The sequence below is a fragment of the Manis pentadactyla genome, chromosome 2 (genome assembly GCF_030020395.1).
Source record: "Manis pentadactyla isolate mManPen7 chromosome 2, mManPen7.hap1, whole genome shotgun sequence".
Lineage (NCBI taxonomy): Eukaryota > Metazoa > Chordata > Mammalia > Pholidota > Manidae > Manis > Manis pentadactyla.
Window position 1 is genome coordinate 131,599,327 of NC_080020.1, and position 19,768 is coordinate 131,619,094.

The window sequence follows — 19,768 nt, forward strand, 5'->3', positions numbered from 1 at the left end:
CCTAATTTTTCCTTCCTATGGTTTGCATCTTTCTAGCTTATGTGAAAAGTGGCAATTGAGAAAAGATAGCTGCACTGTTACCTTGCTCTTTAATGCATTTTATTGTCACTTAACCATTGTTACTCAGTGATGAAATTCAAATCTAATAGGAATTAAGGTAAAGCTTTTTCAATGTCTAAGCCTTCAATCATATATTTGTGACAAAAATTCTTAAGAATTTTTCCACAGTCACTGTCCCCACCTCCTCACAAATAATATATAGTGTTGGCCACATGTTTCCTTTTCTTCTGCATTTCATAAACACATATATGTGTCAGAACAGTTTTAGAGGCTTTTAAATTAAAAAACAATAAAACAAAACACAGCAATTAATATAATAAGTTTGTACAGAATATGAGTGCAGATAAAATTCTCAAGGATTTTTGAGGAAAGGTTGGCAAAATGCTGCAGGGTATGAAGAAAGTACACAAAAGAAGCAAAAGGTGTTAAATAGCTCTGCATCTCTCCATGTGAACAACATGGGAACCACAGGGCAAAGTTCCTAACATTTAAAATGATTCTTTTGCTCTTGGACTCCAAATAACTAAAAGTCTACTGTGTTGTTGAGTCATGCATTTCCCTGCTCAACAGGTCACATTTTGACGATTTCCAACTGATATTTGGGTTTAATTATGGGAAGTAATTGTGCTATATATAAATGTCTGTTACTCCCAGGAGATGGGTTGGCAACTGAGGGACACTTCACAGTTCACTAAAGGTATCTTCATTCTTTCAGGTAATTTTCCAACAAGTTTGCATAGCATCTAAAAACACAAAATCTTCATGGAGTTCTAAAACAGCAAAATAGCTAGCACAGCTGCATGGAAGACAGTCATTAGTTAGGATTAGAGCAGTAAATTCTGGAAATTAAAGTTGGGTTGGCACTTTTTATCTGTTGAAACATCATGGAATGGTGTCAAGTGGAATGGATGAGGTTAAAGGGGGCCACCACCCTTCTCCTCTCTGCCATGCCCCACTACACTCTTCAGGATTTGTGTAAGAATATGGAATGATGAGATGCAAGGAGGGTGGTTTCCACTTGCTGTCTTATTTGAATCTATGAATTCCAACAAAATGAAAATAAAAACAGCAGAACAAGAAAAACCTCAACTAGAGTTGAGAGGAAATTTAGTGGATCAAAATGCATAAAAGTCTTCTTAAAATATTTAAAAATACAAGTCACCTCACCAGAATTATTTAACTTATTCACAATGCATTGTAAGACATTTGAAAATGCATTTTGTTGCTGTTTTCTTTCAAGTTAAAAAAGCTCTAAGCACGGCATCATTTCCCTGAACCCATTTTTTTAATTGAAATGAATATGTCTCACGCATTTGAAAATGAATAGATTTCCACATTGTTTTCTAGATATGTTAGTCACTAAACGATAACATTATTCTCAAGAAGAGTTTAAAGGTGAATTAAGGAATGTCAGCTATGGAATTTCCATTTAAAATCATGATGCCCTAATGCTGCCTGGTTGCTATATGCACATGCAGTCAGGAACCACATCTATCACATGACTGCTATTCATTTCACTTCAGCAAATTTCTTCTGAAGCATAGTTGTTATAAACAAGTTCTTTTCTTAGGTTTACAGAGAAATAAAACAGAAACTCAATTGGAGGGGTGTGTGTATGTGAGTGTGTTCAAGTAGCCTGAATCTTAGGGAATCCTGCCTTGATCATTTCTCAGGAGTGGATCAGAGAATATTTTGCTGATAGTTCCATGCAAAATTAACTCAGGCAATCACAGATTTCATTGCCCATGTACATTTAGAAACATTTTGAAATATCTGTTGTACCACAATGATATCTTCTATTTAATTTTTTACCACATCCTGATTATATATTATATATGTATAATAATATAGTTTAATTTCCTAAGGTGATGCAAAGAGAGGAGTTTATTAAGAGCCCATTCCCTGACCATAGTACAATTTTAAATAGTGAATAAAGACATTAAAACCACTATTTTTTGCATTTCCTGTGACTGCCATTTGCGTGTATGCGGAAAGGACAGTTTTCAGATCTGTGCTCTGGAATTAGACTGTTGCTTTACTTAAAACTACATTTTAAAAATAGCATCTGAGATCTTCTTTCACAGATGTTAAATTCTCATAACTTATCAAAATAAAGCAATGAGACAATTATTGGTATGTGCTTCAGGACTTTCAAAGAGTTAAGGACAGTAAGAAAGGTTTCATTTCTCAGGAAGTGTTAAAGATTGTTCTAATGACAAAACCAGTTTCCTTGCCAGGAATTTTGTTATGCGTAGGCATATACCACACATTTGGTCATAGGTAAACAATGTTTGCTGGACAGTTTGGGGAAAGTCTATCTTATTCTCAGGAAAGACATTTGGGAAGCTAACATTCATTTCCTGCTAAATGAGATGAGGCTGCATGCTTTGATTACCACTGGGGGCATCCTGCAAGCATCAGGTAAATTTATCTTAGAATGGACGTGGAAATGGGGTGATAGTTCCAGCAAAGGACGGCATGAATAAATAGAAGTAGTCATAACCCTGAGTTAAGTTATGACATTCTGGAACTATTAGCAATAATCAAAGTCTGAAAGCAAATTCTCAAAGTGAGTTTAACAACCACTCACCTAATTTGTCAAGAATCACTTAGCTCTCATTCTGTTAAATACATTTCCAATGCATTTACATAAAGATCCTAAAAAAGTTCCAATTATCATTAGTATTAGGGAGTAATTTTTTTCCCTAAAATATTTATCTTTTACTTTTTATTAGAAAAGTGGAGGTGCAGCAGGGAAAGGAGAGAAAATCCATGGAATAGTTTAACTTTGTAGGGTCCTGTAGCTGGCATGTTTTCTTATCTTTAAAATGATACTTATCTAAGTTATTCACTTTAGTTTACCATTGAGGGAAATAAAATTTCTTAAGACATTTATCAAGTCAGTAGCTTTAATACAGAAGTGGAGCGCATCTACATTTTTACCTTGTTGGCATGAGTTAGCCTTCGTCTTGATGTCTTCCCGTGACCTTCTTGACTTTGCCAGTGGTGGAAACAGAGTACCTGTGGCTCATGGAATTTGTCTTCTATTCTTATATCTCAGCATTATTTTCAAATGGGTAGCTATTGTTGCTTTTCCATTAAACTGCACACAAGTCTGAACATTTCCTTTTTATCATTTCAGCTCTGTTTTAACTTTAAGTATTTCCCATAGTGAAAGTTACTAATATAATAAATTCAGGAGTAGTAATAATATAAATAGAACAGAAAATGGAATTGTGTACATTATTCAGGAAGTGTTTTTGGTCATGACAGAATTGATCATAGAAAGTCAGTCAACTGAACAGCATTTTGTATTATTGTATAGTTTTGGAGAAAAGTCAAGGGTCTAGCACTTAATACCAATAAACTCTATTCTGAAACATGCATTTTAATATCATGTAACAGTTGAATAAAGTTAATTAATATTTATAGCCATGGATCCTGTCCGTGTCACATTATTGTGTATTTTAATAAATAATACAATATTTAAATGTATTAATTAATGTATTTTATTACCATATATCTAAATGCATAGAATGTTGTTTAAAATGGTTACCTGAGATATCATTTGGTTTTTACTATTATCCTTATACATTTTTTTTTAGAGAGAGATGATTTTAAGGGCTTTGTTTAACTTTGTTTTCCCTAAACAACAGTTCTTAATATTTTACCCTCATAGATTTCTTTGAAGATCTAATGTAAGGGACACAGTTTTTCCCCCAGAGAACGTTTTAAAATATTGCCATGGTTAAGAAATTAGTCTGTCAGCCCCAGTGATTTCTGATTTAAAAATAAATATGCCATGTTACCTTATGGAAGACATATATCACTATAGCAGCAACAATAAAGGCATTAATGTGCTCATTAATTTACTCAACAAAAATAACCAGAAGAGAAATATGTATCAGAAGCTATTCTCGGAATTAATGGTAATGAGAGAAGAGGTGAAGTCCATGACCTCATTACACATTCTATGGTAGAGTAGACAACACAAACAGATGACAAAAAGCCTACTGTGATTCAGGATCCTGGCAAGGGGTATGAAGAAATAATAAATCTGAATGTTGAGTGATTGAGAAAATAAGAGATTGAAAGTGGGGGAAGATTGTTTTTTTTTTTTTTTGAGAACGTAGTCCTAAAAGGAATCTGTGATTATGTGAAAATTGAGTAAAGACTTATACGAATTGACTGACCCACATGGATGAGTAAATATGTAAATCTTTTAATTTCATTTTTTTCCCTATGTTCTGTACCATTGTGAAAATAAAATTTCCTGTTTTGACTCTTGGCCATAGCACCATTTGATGCTTCCCTCAAGATGATAAATTTTTATTGTATAAAATAAAAACTTCTTTACAGGGAAAAATAACTGGATGTTTCATAAAGAGATACAGGAGGTCTCTTGCCACCCTGCCTATTCATGGCTGCGTTTTTGTTGTTTCTTTTAGTTTTTGTCCCACCAAATGCAACACGATGCCTGGAGGTGTAATAGGTGTATCCAGTGCTCATTTTTGTTACTGAAATTGAGAGTATTATTCTTCCCTTATTTTTTAAGAATGCTAGCTCCTCTGATGTATCCTTTTAGTTCTAATTGCTCTAGATATATTGAAAGTATTTGCTACCCCAACTCACTGAATTTCTTCCCATTAATATTCTCACAATAAGTAACCCTCAGTGAACTGATGATTCTCCTGTATGAACTGTCCAACAATCTGTCTCTTCTCCTTGACCTCCTCACTTTCAGGTATTTTTTTAATCATTTCATATCAACCATTGATTTCTATGAACCTAATATTCCATTTCCAAAACTCTTAATTTCAAAATCCCACTCTCTTAACATTATCCTCTATCTTTACAAATAAAGTCATCCAGATGAACATCAGCAGGCATCAGGATTACTTGGGGGGCTGGTTAGGTGGGTAGTGATGGGAGGCTTAGAATTTCTTTTTCTAAAAGTCTCCAGCTGATGCAGCTGCTCATCCATCTGCTTTGAGAACCACTTCTCCCTCCCCTGCAAACCCATGATCACTTCCTTCAAACATCACAGCCCTTTGTTCTTGTGGTAAGTGCCCTTCAGACCCCAACTCCTGTTAAAGGCAGGTATCAGCCACCTCTCTGCTTCACTAAGCAGCATAAAATGCAGGTGAAACTCTACCAGCCTCAATTCAAATTTTTCTGTTCAACTCGCTATCCCACTTTCTAAAATGTTGACTATTTCTTTTCTGAACCCTTTCAAAGAGTTACTAATTATTCTTGCAAAAACAAATGATGCCAAGATTGCCAGAGCATAGAAATCTAAGAACATTATAGTTACCAAAGAGATTGTCAATAATAAAAAAATGAATATAGAGACTTGAAAATAGTAGAGCCCTTGACTAAAAAGTTGAATGTAAGGTGGACCCAAAACCACAGAGATTTTTCTTACTAACGACCGCTTGAAATGTTTCATTAGCTACTCTGGCATTAATGAAATAACTTTCAAAATCGCAAGACTGGCAATCAGGGACTGGATTTCTAACACTAATTCTACAAAGCAATTATTAACATTCAACTAAGTATTTTAAGAAATTTTAATTATGCCATAATATTAATCATTTTAAAACATCTGTCATGCATAACAAATCAACAAGTTTTTAGAAAGAGTTGAAATCCTAGAAATGAGACCATGTAGATAGCAATTTTCATAAGTAGTCCTGAAATAGTCTCTGAAAATTTTAAGTTGGTACATTTTTACACTAAAATAATATATTTAGATCTCTTAAGATCCTAATATATAACTGATAGATCCTAATATATATCCAATTTGGAGCCTTTTAAATCATATAAATGGTAGTTAACTGACATGAATAAAATCATTAAAATACAAATTTTATTTCAAACATCATTTCAAAACTCTTGTAAGAACATTCTGTTTGATGGCTAGGGGACTTCAGAGAGAGGAAGACAAAGTTGTGTATTGATTGATTGATCCCTTGCCCTGTCTTTATTTCTTTATTTTTTATAGCATGTTGAAATCATACACAATTGAGGCTCATGATTTACCTTTCTCAAAACTGAACCAAGATCAGGGAACATATTATTAATAAATGACCACCAAATTTATATAAAATACTGTGTAATTTGACACATAGGCATAAATGCATTCATTCTTCTGGCTTTTATTCTTAAACTTATTTCTGGTGCATCAATACATAAATGAGTGCGGTCTACATTACAGCTCACAGAAGAATTGAAAATAAAATCCTGTATCTCTTTATTTTCTTTACAAAGAGAAAATTTCAGTCTTTACCACCACCATATCAAGATTTAAAATGTTGAGGGTTTCATGAAGTTCTAACTTTTTAAATAAACACAGTATGACTTTTTCTGTCACATGGTATGACAATATCACAGAACCACAATCATGTCATTAGATGAAAGAATTTTTCCAAAAATTTGGTTTTGCTTTTTGTCTGAGAATATTTGTCATAACTTCACATCACATTTTATGAGTTTCTCAGTATAACTGTGACTTTTCCCAGTTCTCTTCGAAGAGAACAACTTTGAATGATAGCCCCATAATTTTCTTCTCTTCCTCCTTTTTAGCTACTAAACTGAATGCTTATAATGAAAGTCAATTTAGTCCTTGTCTTAGGAAAATTCAATAAATTAATGGGAGAGAAACTTTGAATGTTTTACAAAAATCTGAGTTGCTTCTGTAAGATCTATATTCATTTCGGACTACATGTAGGCACTAGGGTCACTTTTCCAATAAAATTCCTTTCTTATGCATTCACAGTTTTTACTTTTTTCCTGCGTCATCAATATCTCTTTACTAGCAGGTTCAACAATTAGAAATTTGTATTTGTCATCTTATAATCCTGTTTATTTTTATAGAACATTATTATTATTTAATGATAAATTATGCTTTATTTCATTGACTTTAAGATGCCATATAATGTAACATACATCACCAACTGGAAAAAGGAACTCCAGTCACATTTTTTTACAACCTGATATCAGAAATGTTAACATGAAATATGGGACATGCAACTCTTAAACTATTACATACTTATAATTAATTTTCAAAACACTGATTCATGTTTTAAAAATATGATAAATAGTAACAAAAAGAACAATCTAAAAAAAATTCAATAGTTTGAAATAACTAAGGAAAGCCTCATTCAATAAATCTATGGAGATTAACTGAAAATGAGCTTTTGCAAACTTGAAGTAGTAATATTTAGTACAAACATATTATGACATTTCACTATGAAAACTTCAATTAATCTTTCATTTCAAAATTGTGAACTGTATAGGAACAGAAACACCAAATAGCTTACAGAATGTTAGTTAGCCCACCCTTGATCTATAGTAAGTAGTCAACAGTGGACCAGAACTTGAACCCCTAGCAATCTGGCTGAGAAGATGCCTAGCTAATTTAATGAGTCTGTTATTGTCAAATCCAGAAGATGCAAACTTTGAAAAGAGACAGTCTCTGCCCTAAGGAAATTTAAATTTCAACAGTAACATTGAAAATACAGCAAATAGATCTAGAGAAACTATCTCCTCAGTGATCTGGGTGTTTGTAGGTTGAGTAGAGACATATGCCATCCATAGGTCCAAACTATGTGCAGGAGCAAAGATTTTAAAAGGCATTTATATGTTTGTATATATTAAGATAAAATGTTTAGTGGGATAAGAAAGAAAGTTATGTAGTATAGTTTGGAAAGACATGGAGCAGGATTAAAAAATTGGTGTAAATGAGTGAATTAGGATTTTTATCTATGAGTAGTAATAATAAAGTTATTTTTTTCTTTAGGGATCATGATGGTCATTTTTCTGTATTTAATAGTAGGATTTCATTATTGCAATCAATGCTAGTGCAATTATCCCAATAGACAGAAGCTCTATCTTATAGACTTCCAACAAGCAATGGGTGAAGTTGTTCTAAATGACTTTATAAAACAAGTTAGGGGTCCTTTTGTATATATATGTGTTGCTTAAATGTCAGGATAAATATGCATGGGTATGTATGAGAAATATGACAGCAATATTTCCAATGTTCTATGACTTATTTCCATTAAGCCATTTTATTTCATTGGTTTTGAATATTATTACTAAGTATTTCTCATCTTCCCAGCAGTTATCATAAAATAAATGGAAGGGGTACATTTTGTTTTGTTCTTCTTGTTATCAGCATTCAGAATAAAGAGTTTAAATAAACTTGGAGATTTGGGAAAGATTTACAATGAGTAATAAGCTTGGCCCATCCCAGGAAAATATTATAACTAAAACTTTCTTTGCCATTTTGAATGATTAATAGGTTTATTCCTATTTCCCATTCTAAATAATAAATTGAAGTTTCACAGTGAATTGTATAATGACAATTCCAAACTTGGCATTTTGGGAAAACATATGCTTGTAAGGAGATTTGGCTGAAAGTCAAATGTAAGCATTTCTGAGTTATTAGAGCCCAGAGATCTGTTCTAACACATAAAGTGCTTATCAGAAAAACATTTAAAATAAACATCTCAAGAACTATGGGAAGGTTAAGTGAATCTCCTCTGGTGACCCATCCCAGGGGTATATCAGTCACAGTTTTGCAGAACCTGTAAAGCATCAAGGGGAAACCACAGAGCTGTAAAGACACAAAGAAAAAAAAACACTTTCAACCCAATATAAAGTCCATGTTACTCACAGTTTCAAAGTCACTTGTGCATGAAGCATTAATTATACATTTTTAAAAAGTGTCATAATGTGTAGAAAGTATTGATTCTGTGTGTTTGCTCACTTACCAAGTATACATAGGCACTTTTTTTTTACAGGTTAAGATTTCTAATTTATGTAATTAAATATCAAAACCTCTCATAAGCTACCAGTAGATAATAAATCCTAACTTTACATACATATATATATTGTGTTCTGAGACCTTCCCAAAGGCAAATATATATATATATATATGATATTTTGTTAATGTATTTTAGCCATAAATGTCCATAACTGTAACTTTTAAACTATTTTGTATTAACATTTTGGTTGCACACATATTAATTTGCTTCTGCAAATTTTGTTCGCTACTGCATTTCTCTAAGCAAAAGTGTGACTGTTAATACCCATTGAAAAAGTTCCTCATTTGTTAGAATGAAGAGATGACTTTAAGTCAAAGAAGTTAAAAGGTCATTTAACTGATTGGCCAGTAGTTATTCATTTAAGACATTTTAATTAGTTAAATATTGTTCAAATCTTAGAATAAAAATAGGAAAAGAAACATTAGCAAGTACATACTTAAGTAAAAGAACAAAAAGGCATAGCAACAGAGCTAACCATTCAAACTTGAAACTCCTACGGATATTCAATAAATACATGAGTTGGACCAAATATAAATTGAAAGATAGTGTACTTTATGACCTTATTATGAATATTGAAGAAGTGTTGAGAACTATTGCTTTATAGGAGGTCATATTGAAAGAAAAAATTTAAAATTGTATGGATAATGATGAAGATGGAGTCTCTTCCTGCTTCAGATGTAGGTAATGGTGAGGAAAATATGGAAATTCATCTCTAAAGACTGTAGAGGATTCAGGTATCTTTTGCATGTAGACTGACCTTATTTGACCATGTTAAAATGCCTGTGAACCTACAGTCATATAAATTACCTGAAAACACAGACTCTTTATTCAGTGATCACTCACTGTTACATTACACAAACCATTTCTCAGTGAAAACATCAGGTAATGCCGCCTTTTGATCTTGAGCCAGCGGAGGACCCTTAGTGAAATAACAGGTGAAGTATGAAGTGACAAATGTTGGGAAAAATAAAGAGAAAACAAAATAGATATTTGCATGTCCTGGTTATGTCTTTGTTTGCCATGTTTTCTTGTTGTAAGAGTTCTACTGAATAGGTTTCACTGTCATTTTTGTAAGATCCCCGTAAAGATTGGTAACTTGACTCTTTATATTCTAGTGCCCTGTGTTAATTTCAAACATGGCTTCAAATTATTCGACATTCCTTGCATTGAGGATCCCCAACCCTCAACTCTGGACAGATTTGAAACCAGTGTAACCAAGAGAGTACAGGGAAAATAACATAATGCAATTTCCAAGGCTAGGTAAGAAGAGACCTGTCTACTCCAGCTGGTGTATTTGGATATTTGATGCAGAAGAAGTCATTTGTCACTTCAGAAGCCTGGCTCTCCATGCTTAAGAGCACCTTTGCGATAACACCTCTCAAATGATGGCCAGCCTCAATTCCATCCTGGGAGTAAGTCACCTTGGTTATATCCAGCCCAGCCTAACCTGCACAGGACTGCAGAGAGCAGGCACCATACTGTACCACATGAGAGACCCAATGAGAACTGCCCAGGAAAGTTCTGTCCTAACTCCTGACTTGTAGGCAGAATTCTAAGGTGGCTCCCAAGCACACCCACCCTAGAATACACAGCCTGTACATTCCCCTCCCCTTGAGTGTGGGCAAGAGTGTAAATATGACAGGCTGTCCACTCCTTTGATTATGCCATGTTCTATAAGACAAAGGTAATATGATAGTTGTTTCTGTGATTTTATTACTTTTATAAGATTTTGTGGTAGCAGACCAAAGAAAGATTCCTTCTGCTGTCTTGGAAGATGGAAGCTGCCTTGTGCTACCCCTGAGCAGACATACCTGCTACTTCATGCCCAGCCTTCTGACTCACAAGAACTTTTTGTTGAGGAAGAAATTCTGTTCGAAGATGCAAGGAAGTCACTGCAGAAGGAATTCATTAAGTCAAGAATAGCAGGGAATGGCAGCTGCCTTGCAGGCACAGAGAGTAAGAAAGAACAGAAGCAGGAAAAGGAAGCTCACGAACTCCTGTGCAGCAGGGCGCATCTCCCTTGCTAACTCCAAAAGCCACGATCACCTGGCATCCAGTGTCCACTTGAATCTGCAATGCATGAGAACTAAGTCCTTACCACCCCAGGATTTGGGGAGCTGCAGAATACTGGGTGGAGTGAGATTATGTTCTGAGACCTTCCCAAAGGCAAAGAACGGAGATTTTCAAGAAGGCTACTAAAGAGCATGATCATACAGCTGCAGTCCTGTCTGGGTCACCCAGGTGGCGGGAGCTCTCAGCAGCCGCTCCCGACTTCTCTGGAGTAGAACAGAGACAGAGTGACACACTCAAAGAAAGGGGAGTGCAGGCAACCTCAGAGAGGAGGCACGCTTGAGGGTTTAGGCTTGGGGTTTTATAGGGTTTTTTTGGGTAGGAGTCAGCATAAGTATGATGTATACAGGTGATTCATAATTCCTTTGAAGTTATGTTTTAAGAATAGGGTTATTTAGCTGACTGTGTTGGTCCAGATCTAAGTGTTCTTTATCCACATAGGTTTGTTTACACTTAGTAGGTTTATCTCCAGTCTTGGTTACAAAGTTATTTGATTACATAGCTGGAAGAAGAGGAAGAAAAACATATAGATTAAGTTAAAGAATAAACTAGGCCTTTTTGGCAGGTTAAGTAGATTTTACAATGGCATGATCGAATTGATACATGGAAGACATGGGCTGTGCTCTGATACTTTTCTTTATCTGGGGATTCTGGACATTCCAAGTCACTCTTGGCCTTTGAAGCTTCAACTAATTAAGTACCTAACTCTGTGAGTCCTTTCTGGCTCTCTGGTTTTAGCTGGTTAACTCTCGAGTCCCTTTTAGTGGACTTTACTGGCCTTACTCTCTCTACACCCCTCTCACACCTGTCTTTCTGCCTAACATTTTGTTATAATAGATAGTTGCTGTTTAAAGCTCCTAAATTTCTGGTAATTTCCTCATAATAAAAAATGAGTACACTGGCTGACAAAATTAAGAGAAAGAGACACTAGTTGTTTTAGGCTGCTGAGTTTTTATGATTTGTTACAGGCCATCAGTAAACAGACTGAATTAAAGATGATCTGTTATGCAGCAATTGTAAGAAGAAAAGCTCCCTCCTGTTCAACCTTTCTTCTACTGAAGAAGAGAGCATCAGTCATTCACCAGAGTGTACAAATTAAGGGGAAAGGGTTAACTTGAAGTATTGCTGTAAGGTTCAGAATGATTCAGGGAAATGTACTATAAGGTGAAGACAAGAGAAAAATGCAAGTCACATATTTGTCTATGATTTGTCTATGTATTTGCCATACAAATTCTTGAAAATATCTTCGGCAAGTTGATGACAGAGAAGACCCCGTGCTCCTTATCTCAGTGGCTTACACCCTCTGGTTCCATTGACTTTGCAAAGTGTCTCTTTCGGCCTTGCAAGGTCGGGAGAGTTCCCATATCATAAAGAGAGCAGCTTTTATTTCTTTCTGCTGTCATGTCATCCTTCCTCCTCTGTACTTTTCCCAAGAGGATGCTTCCACACCTTCTGTGGTCAGAGCAGCCCTGTTTTTATTGTCCCTGTCCCAAAAAAGTATCTGTTTTTCAGTCTCATCAGCCTTTAAGCAATTATCTATTCAAAAAGTGGAGTGATTAATAAAACATGAAGCACACATTTAAATAAAGTGTTTTAAATAGATAAGGTTTTTAGGGTATTTAAACGGATGACTGAGTGGAATTAACAGATCACAATTTGAATTTATCACATCATTTCCTGTGGCAGTTATTGCGAATTACCAAAGACTGGATGGGTCAAAGCAAAAGAAATGTATTCTCTCACATTTCTGACGTTAGCGATCGGGAACCCGGATGGCCGGGACTGCGCCCTCTCTGGAGCCTCCAGGAGGGAACCGTCTTCCTGCTCCCTTTCAGCTCCCGAGGCTGCCGGCAGCCTTTGGCTTGTAGACACTGTTCCTGTCTCTGCCTACCTTGCACAGAGATGTTCTCCCTGGGTGTTCACGTTGTTTTTCCTCCATGTGTCTCTCTCTTTAATGCTTCCTCTCCTCTTATAAGGACATGAGTCATATTGGATTAAAAGTCTACCTTAGTTTAGTGTGACCTCATCTTAACGGACATTTTAATTACATCTGCAAAGACCCTTTTCCTAATAAGTTTACTCTCACAGGTACCAGAAGATAAGATTTTAACATGTCTTTTGGGGGACAGAATTCAATTCACAACATAACCGTTTGATATATTGTCAAGTGAAGGACAGTGTCAAGGCTTAGGCAACACTTGAATAAATGGTCTACCCATTCAACATAGGGGAAACTTAAGAAATGGAGGACAATGCCATCTGCATTTTAATTTAATCATTACTGCAGTCCATCGTGTACACCTCTTCTCACTGGGGAGCCCTCCATCTTCCTCCTAGTCAAGCTCACAGGTCGTTTGTGTAGGATTAAATTTCATACTGGTGTCCTAAGAACCCACACTTTGCTTTTTTTGGAATTTCTACAGTAAAGTAAGAAAAAAGCAGGAAGGCAAGTAGTAAAATGGGCAAAACCTATAACAATCACTTCAAACCAAAGAATATCACAATAATAAACACTCAGAGGTATTCTGATATAAGTATTCCATATAAGCACATGGACACACATAAATGTAAATATATATATATGTATACAGATAATTTATACAAAAATGTATTTTGGTTTGTTTATTATGACATTTACACAGTACTTTACAAAAAATGTACACATTTTTATTGATAACAAAAGCTATACTCCATCTATATGAATTTTAATCCTTGTAATTGTTCTCATTATTAGTCCAAATTTTCATAATTGAAACAAAATATTTTAATTCATGACAGCCTCATCTCTCATAGGTATAGAGGTCTGCCATTAAAATTTCTTCCTTCATGCATTTGGACTTAAAATTCTGCAAGTTTAAAAATATGTTTGAAAATATGGAAAGTATGATACTTGAGCTCACTAGGTAAGTATTAACTGCCTTATGGTGGAGCTTTGCCAAGTCAGACTGCTCCTTCTGAGCCCAGTGGAGGGACATGGAGAAACAGTACACGTTTAATTCTCACAATGCAGCACCCTGGGTGAATCCCTGGAACGTGTGCATTTCATGCAGCTAAGACTTCAGCATATACAGGTTATAGCAATTTCTCTTGTCAGACACTCCTTCTCATCTGAGAGAGGCTTGGCCAATGTACAGCTCGGTATTCCATAATGAATTCTGGATATGAAATGTTGTTATTCCACAGGAAAGGGCTAGTTGATGTCTGCCTAATTAAAGTAGAAGCGGGGAAAGACATAATTTAAGATGACTGGGATGCCTATTTGCGTGTCCATAAATATTTGAGAGAAAAAAAATCCTTTTATCCACATACACAAAGACACACCCAAAACACAATATGTAAATGATCTGCTGGAGCTTCGGCTATATTTATGTCATTGTAATCTTTTCTGGCCATTGTTTTCATAGTGTCAAAGTTTATCTTGACTTTACAGTTTGAACAGGTGTTCCATCTGCCCCCTTACACTATTGTTATTTGAATGCTGCAGTCATAATTGTGTTTCTGAAGTACCTTTCCAATGAAATCTGTGATGTAAAAATAAACTTTATTTACTTCAATTGTGTTTTATTTTTCTATTAACATTTCAAGCTGTTGAGTCTCTGATACAGCTCGTCAACTTTTTATACCCCCTGAAAGCAGTACTTAAAAAAACATAGCTTTTCCTTTCCAAATTTCTGTTGTAGTATATTAAAGAACTAAACTCATTTTCAGATAATTGAACTGTAAATGTTCAATGGAACTATCTTTTTTTTTTTCCTAGAGGGAAATGCTTTTGTAATGATTACTCCCCCATCTTTGCACAATTAATGATGGTTTACTCTGTGGCTCTTATGTGTGTTGATTTTAAAAATCTTTAATTGTTTCTTGTTAAAAACAGCTAGGAGAAATTGCTTTTCTCTTTCTTCCATGTTTTTTTGCCCTGTATCAATCCTGAATAACAATCCCATACAAGAAGGAAGGGTGATTCTAAAATTTCTATGTGTCAGAAATAGGGGCATTTTGTCACTGTGGATTACCTCCTTGCTAATATAAGAACCATGTAATATGACTAGCTCAAAGACAAAACCAGGATCCAGGATCAGATATAGAACTATTGCACTGATCATAGACCTATCCTTTCTCTTCTTCTATTTAGCTTTTGATCAGAAAAAGATTCTTCTTGCCTGCTCCCACAAAATGCATTTTTCATGTTTACATTTTGACCTGTTCTCTTTTTAGTAATGCAAACATAAATATTTTATGGATTTAATATAAAATGAGGAAAATCAAATTTTGGTAATATATTTTTCTTGTGAATGTCAGTTCTTTGGTAGAATGCAGGTGGAAAACTATGTTTTCTTCTGGGCATATTAGAGGGAGAAAAACACCAAATTCCCCAGATAGTCTTGACAAGATAGTATTTTCCTCTTTATCCTATGTCACAATCCGCCATCATTTATCTCTTTTAGTATTGGAGAGGTCTCATTTTATGCTTAATCAAACTGCCAACTGGAGTGGTCAAATAATTGCACTGATCATAGACCTATCCCTTCTCTTCATATTTCATTATATTTTAAATAAATTATTTATTGACTTAACAGTGCAGGGAGGTCCTCCCAATTGTCTTTCCCATTTTGGATAGAAAAATATGTCACAATTTATTTATGTATTATTAATGAACAATTATTTCTCTCACTTTGGGCTACTAAAAATAAAGCTACTCTGAGTATTTATTGTGGACTATGTGTAATGTTCTACATACACAGGCAAATGTGCAACTGCCTGGTTATGGTTATTGTATTCATATTTTCAGCTGTTATGAGAAAGTGCCCAGTTCCTTTCCAAACTGGGTATAATCATTTCCACTTTGCCCCAACTCCTCCACAATGAATAATCGAGTTTTAGCCGTTCCATATCCTCACCAACCCTCAGAAGAACAGATTTCTTAGTCTTTGCTCACCTGCTGTGTGTGGAGTGATATTTTGCTGATGCTTTAATGTACATTGCCTATTTGTATCCAGGCTGGAGACTTTTTCATTAGTTCGTAGGCAACTAGGGTTTATGTGAAATGTCTGTTCAAATCTCTTGAGCATGTTTTTTTTTGAAGTGTCGTTCTCTTATTGAATCATAAAAATTCCTGTCTTTTATGATCTCCTTGTCAGCGATATATGTGCCAATTTCTTAATTTCTGGGCTTTTATTTCCATCCTTCTGTTAGATCTACTCTCAGTATGTGAGCAAATGTCCCCTTCACATCAGTACTTCCCACAATTTGAATCTTCACCATTTTTATATACTCAATGAAATTTTCTTCTTAAGTTGCCCTTCTCTCATACATAACCATTTCATCCCTTTTTACTGAATTGCTTCTTCAGTTTTCAGGTATGCTTCAATATCAAGATATTTTCTGCTATCTGTTGCAAAGTAGAATATACATCCATGTTGTCTTTGAAATGGTTCCTGTCAATTGATTTTGAAGTCAAATTGTGGTTAATGTATTTACTTGGTGTTCCTTCCTTCTCAGCTACTTACATGTTTTTTTGTAATTGTTGTAACTCTAAACCTGAACATGAATAAATAAAACCTTAAACTCTCACCTTGTTACAAGATCTGAAAGTAAAGGTACTGGATTTCATGAGATTAATAAAATGATTTACTTATATTAGAGTTTCCTACACATACATTTTTTTTTCTGGGTAAGAACACAAGGTGTCTGGATGTAGGATCCATATTATTTGTTTCTTTTTATTTTGTATCTATATATTAAAGCAATTATTATTGGCTATATGTATAAGCAGTGTGCTTGAACTTTAGGGATGCTAAAATAAACAAGACACCATCATTCAGCTGAAAGAGCCTGCAGCTGAGAGGAGGGAGAAGCTGGAGCTAATGAATCTGTGGGCCCAGAAATAATGGGGTGATACCCCAAAGCCTAGAGGAGTTGGGAAGATGGAGAGTCTAAGAATCAGGAAAGGAGGCCGTCTGATTGTAACAGAAAAAGCTTGGCATCTCCGCCTCCAACTGTGTTTGTCTCCTTTGCTGCTTTAACTTTTGGGCAAAACAAACAAACACAAAAGAATAGGAAAAGGGCTTTTGCTCAGCCTTGCAGCCCTGCATGTAGGATTGTGGAATATTTGCAGTTTCAGATTTCTACAAATAGCCCATTACCCAAAGCCTGCCTCCCGCAAGGAGATAGAGAAATGTGTATGAAAATAATGATTGCCAAGATTTATAGGAGCATGACGGCCAGATCTAGGTTGATATGTCAACTAACTGAGGTCACGGAGTTTCTCAGGTCTCCTTGGACCCTCGCTGGGGCCTGGATGTCTGCAGCCTTCAGTCACTCCCTCACCTGCACCCCTTTTGTCTGGCATAAAGGAAGCTTGCAGTCAACTCTGAGTTAAGATGGGGCTTTAGGACACAAGTCTGCCATCTTCTTGGTCTGCTGGCTTTCCTGATAAAGTCGCTTTCCTTGCCCCAACACCTTGTCTCTTGTCTTGCTGGCATGTCCCATGGCCAGTGGCACAAGGTTGAACTCAGCAACACGATCAACCTGAATGACTGCATAGAGGAATTGAGATGAATCAATACAGCAACACTAGTCCAGGTTAAAACAAAACAAAACAAAAAATCTAACAGGTGAGGTGCAGAAAGCAAGAGTCTACATAGTATTTATGTGTCCTAGATTTTATGCTATATAATAATGGTGCTCAAACCATAAAATACATCAAAATCACACGGAGGGTTTATAAAATGCAGATTCTGGCTCTCACTCCTAGAGTTTCTGATTTGGTGGTTCTGAGATGAGGCTTGAGATTTTCATTCAAATGATCTCCCAGTTAATTCTAGTCCTGCTGGTTTGAGGGCTTCACTCTGGGAACCATTTGCTGTTCACATTTTTCATTTCCTTTAGCTCAATCTGGCAGCTCTGTAAAATATGGTTCTGAGGCAGACAAGGGAGAAAGGGTAACAAACTCAATCACAATTGTTCAAGGGAGATTCGAAAAGAGCTGAAGCAGTGTCAATAGATACAGCGGTGATGAGATGGACTGAGAAAAAGAGGATATAAGAAAAAGGAATTTTGGCTGATCAGAACCAAGAACAAGAGAAATCCAGGATAACTTCAAAGTTTCTGAATTTCATGTGTGTGACTGTGCCACATGCTGAAAAAAAAAGAAATAAATACAGAGGGACACATTTCAGAGAGAAGAGAGTGAGTTCAAACATATATGTACTGAAGTAGAAATGTGTGAGGATATCGCCTGTACACATGCCCTTCAGGCAATTGGATAGTAAAATTGAATTCAGGGACATTATGGGAGAAAATTATACATTTGGGTATGATCAATAAAGATGATAGCTAATCATGACCAAAAAGAAGGAGGGGAGAAAGATGTTTAAAGAGTAACAATAGAAAGGGACATTTGTGGGAGACAGAGGAGGGTTCTAAAAGGAAAGGGTGAATGACTAAAGAACTCCAAAAAGGAGTGAGTAGTTTCCAAACAGGTCAGTACAGAGGCCATTGCTGAAATTGTTAGAACAATTTCTGAGGAAGTTAAGGACAGAAGTTAGAATTTCAAACTAAGGAAAGAGAAACATTTGGGAGAATCTGTTAAAGACTATGATTGTGAATGAAAGCAGAAAACAGGACATAAATATTCTCCAAAGAAACAGGATGATTCTTAAGAATATTAAGTGCTGTCTTTATATTTTATATGTATGAATATCTGGCACTGCATGGCAATTATTCTATAAGACATGTCCTTCAGCAGGGATGTACTAAGAATCAGGCTCAACATTCTGCACTTGATATTGCATACACTTGCCTACTTATGGTGAATTTGCATGCAAAATACTTGAAACAATCACACTTCTGAGAAACTCTAGTACATATGTTGTAAACACCAAACACCAGGGTAATTTCAATACACTCTGCAATAGATTACTCTTAGATTTCATCCAATTAAGTTAGAACTAAATTGGTTTCTTTTTGCTTTAATATTCTTCTGAAGTTAGGCTATGGGAATTCTGATGATGTTCTTTACATTATCTACCTCCCCAGACGCTGATCTATCAATATGCTGTTGCTTATCTTAAAATTAATAAGTTAGATATTTTCTACATTTGATTATAGCAATTTGCTCACCATGCTTTAGCTCACTTACCAAAATTGAGAAGGATAATAGGGAGACCAGAAAGAGACAGGTCTAGAGTATATTTATTTTTGTATGCATATTCAGTGGCTCTATTGAAGCAAATTAGCTATTTGTACAACTTGATTTCTTTGTGTTACTTTGTAGTTACTTTTATTGCCAAAATCCTCAAGATGCCAAAGACTTCACTAATTTTTAAAAGTCCAATCTGCACTTATGTTTTACTGCCACCAGGTGTTAGAGATACAGGTGTTTTGCTACCTTTAATTACCCTAGAGCCATTGAGATTTGTTTAGCCCAGCTGCATAGAGATTATATAATTTAAGCATAAAAGCATCTAAACCCTATGCAATTTATGTAGAAATCAGTAAGCAAAAGAAGAGCTGTATAAATTACCCAGACTATCAAATCACGACAGAGGATAAGCATGCCAATTTAAAAAGTTTCTGTCTAATTAAATGGCATTTTATTAAAGTTCTGAAGTATTACTATAGTCCGTATATTTTATTTTCCAGTGGAAAAATACTGTGAAGACAACTCAGTGAATAATAATTACTGTTCAATAAAATATCAATATATTTCTAATTTGTACATAATGCGTGTGCACTGTGTAAAATGTAAGATGCTCTATTTAAGGTTTTTTTTTTTTTTATATTCAACTTGAAACAAACAACCATGC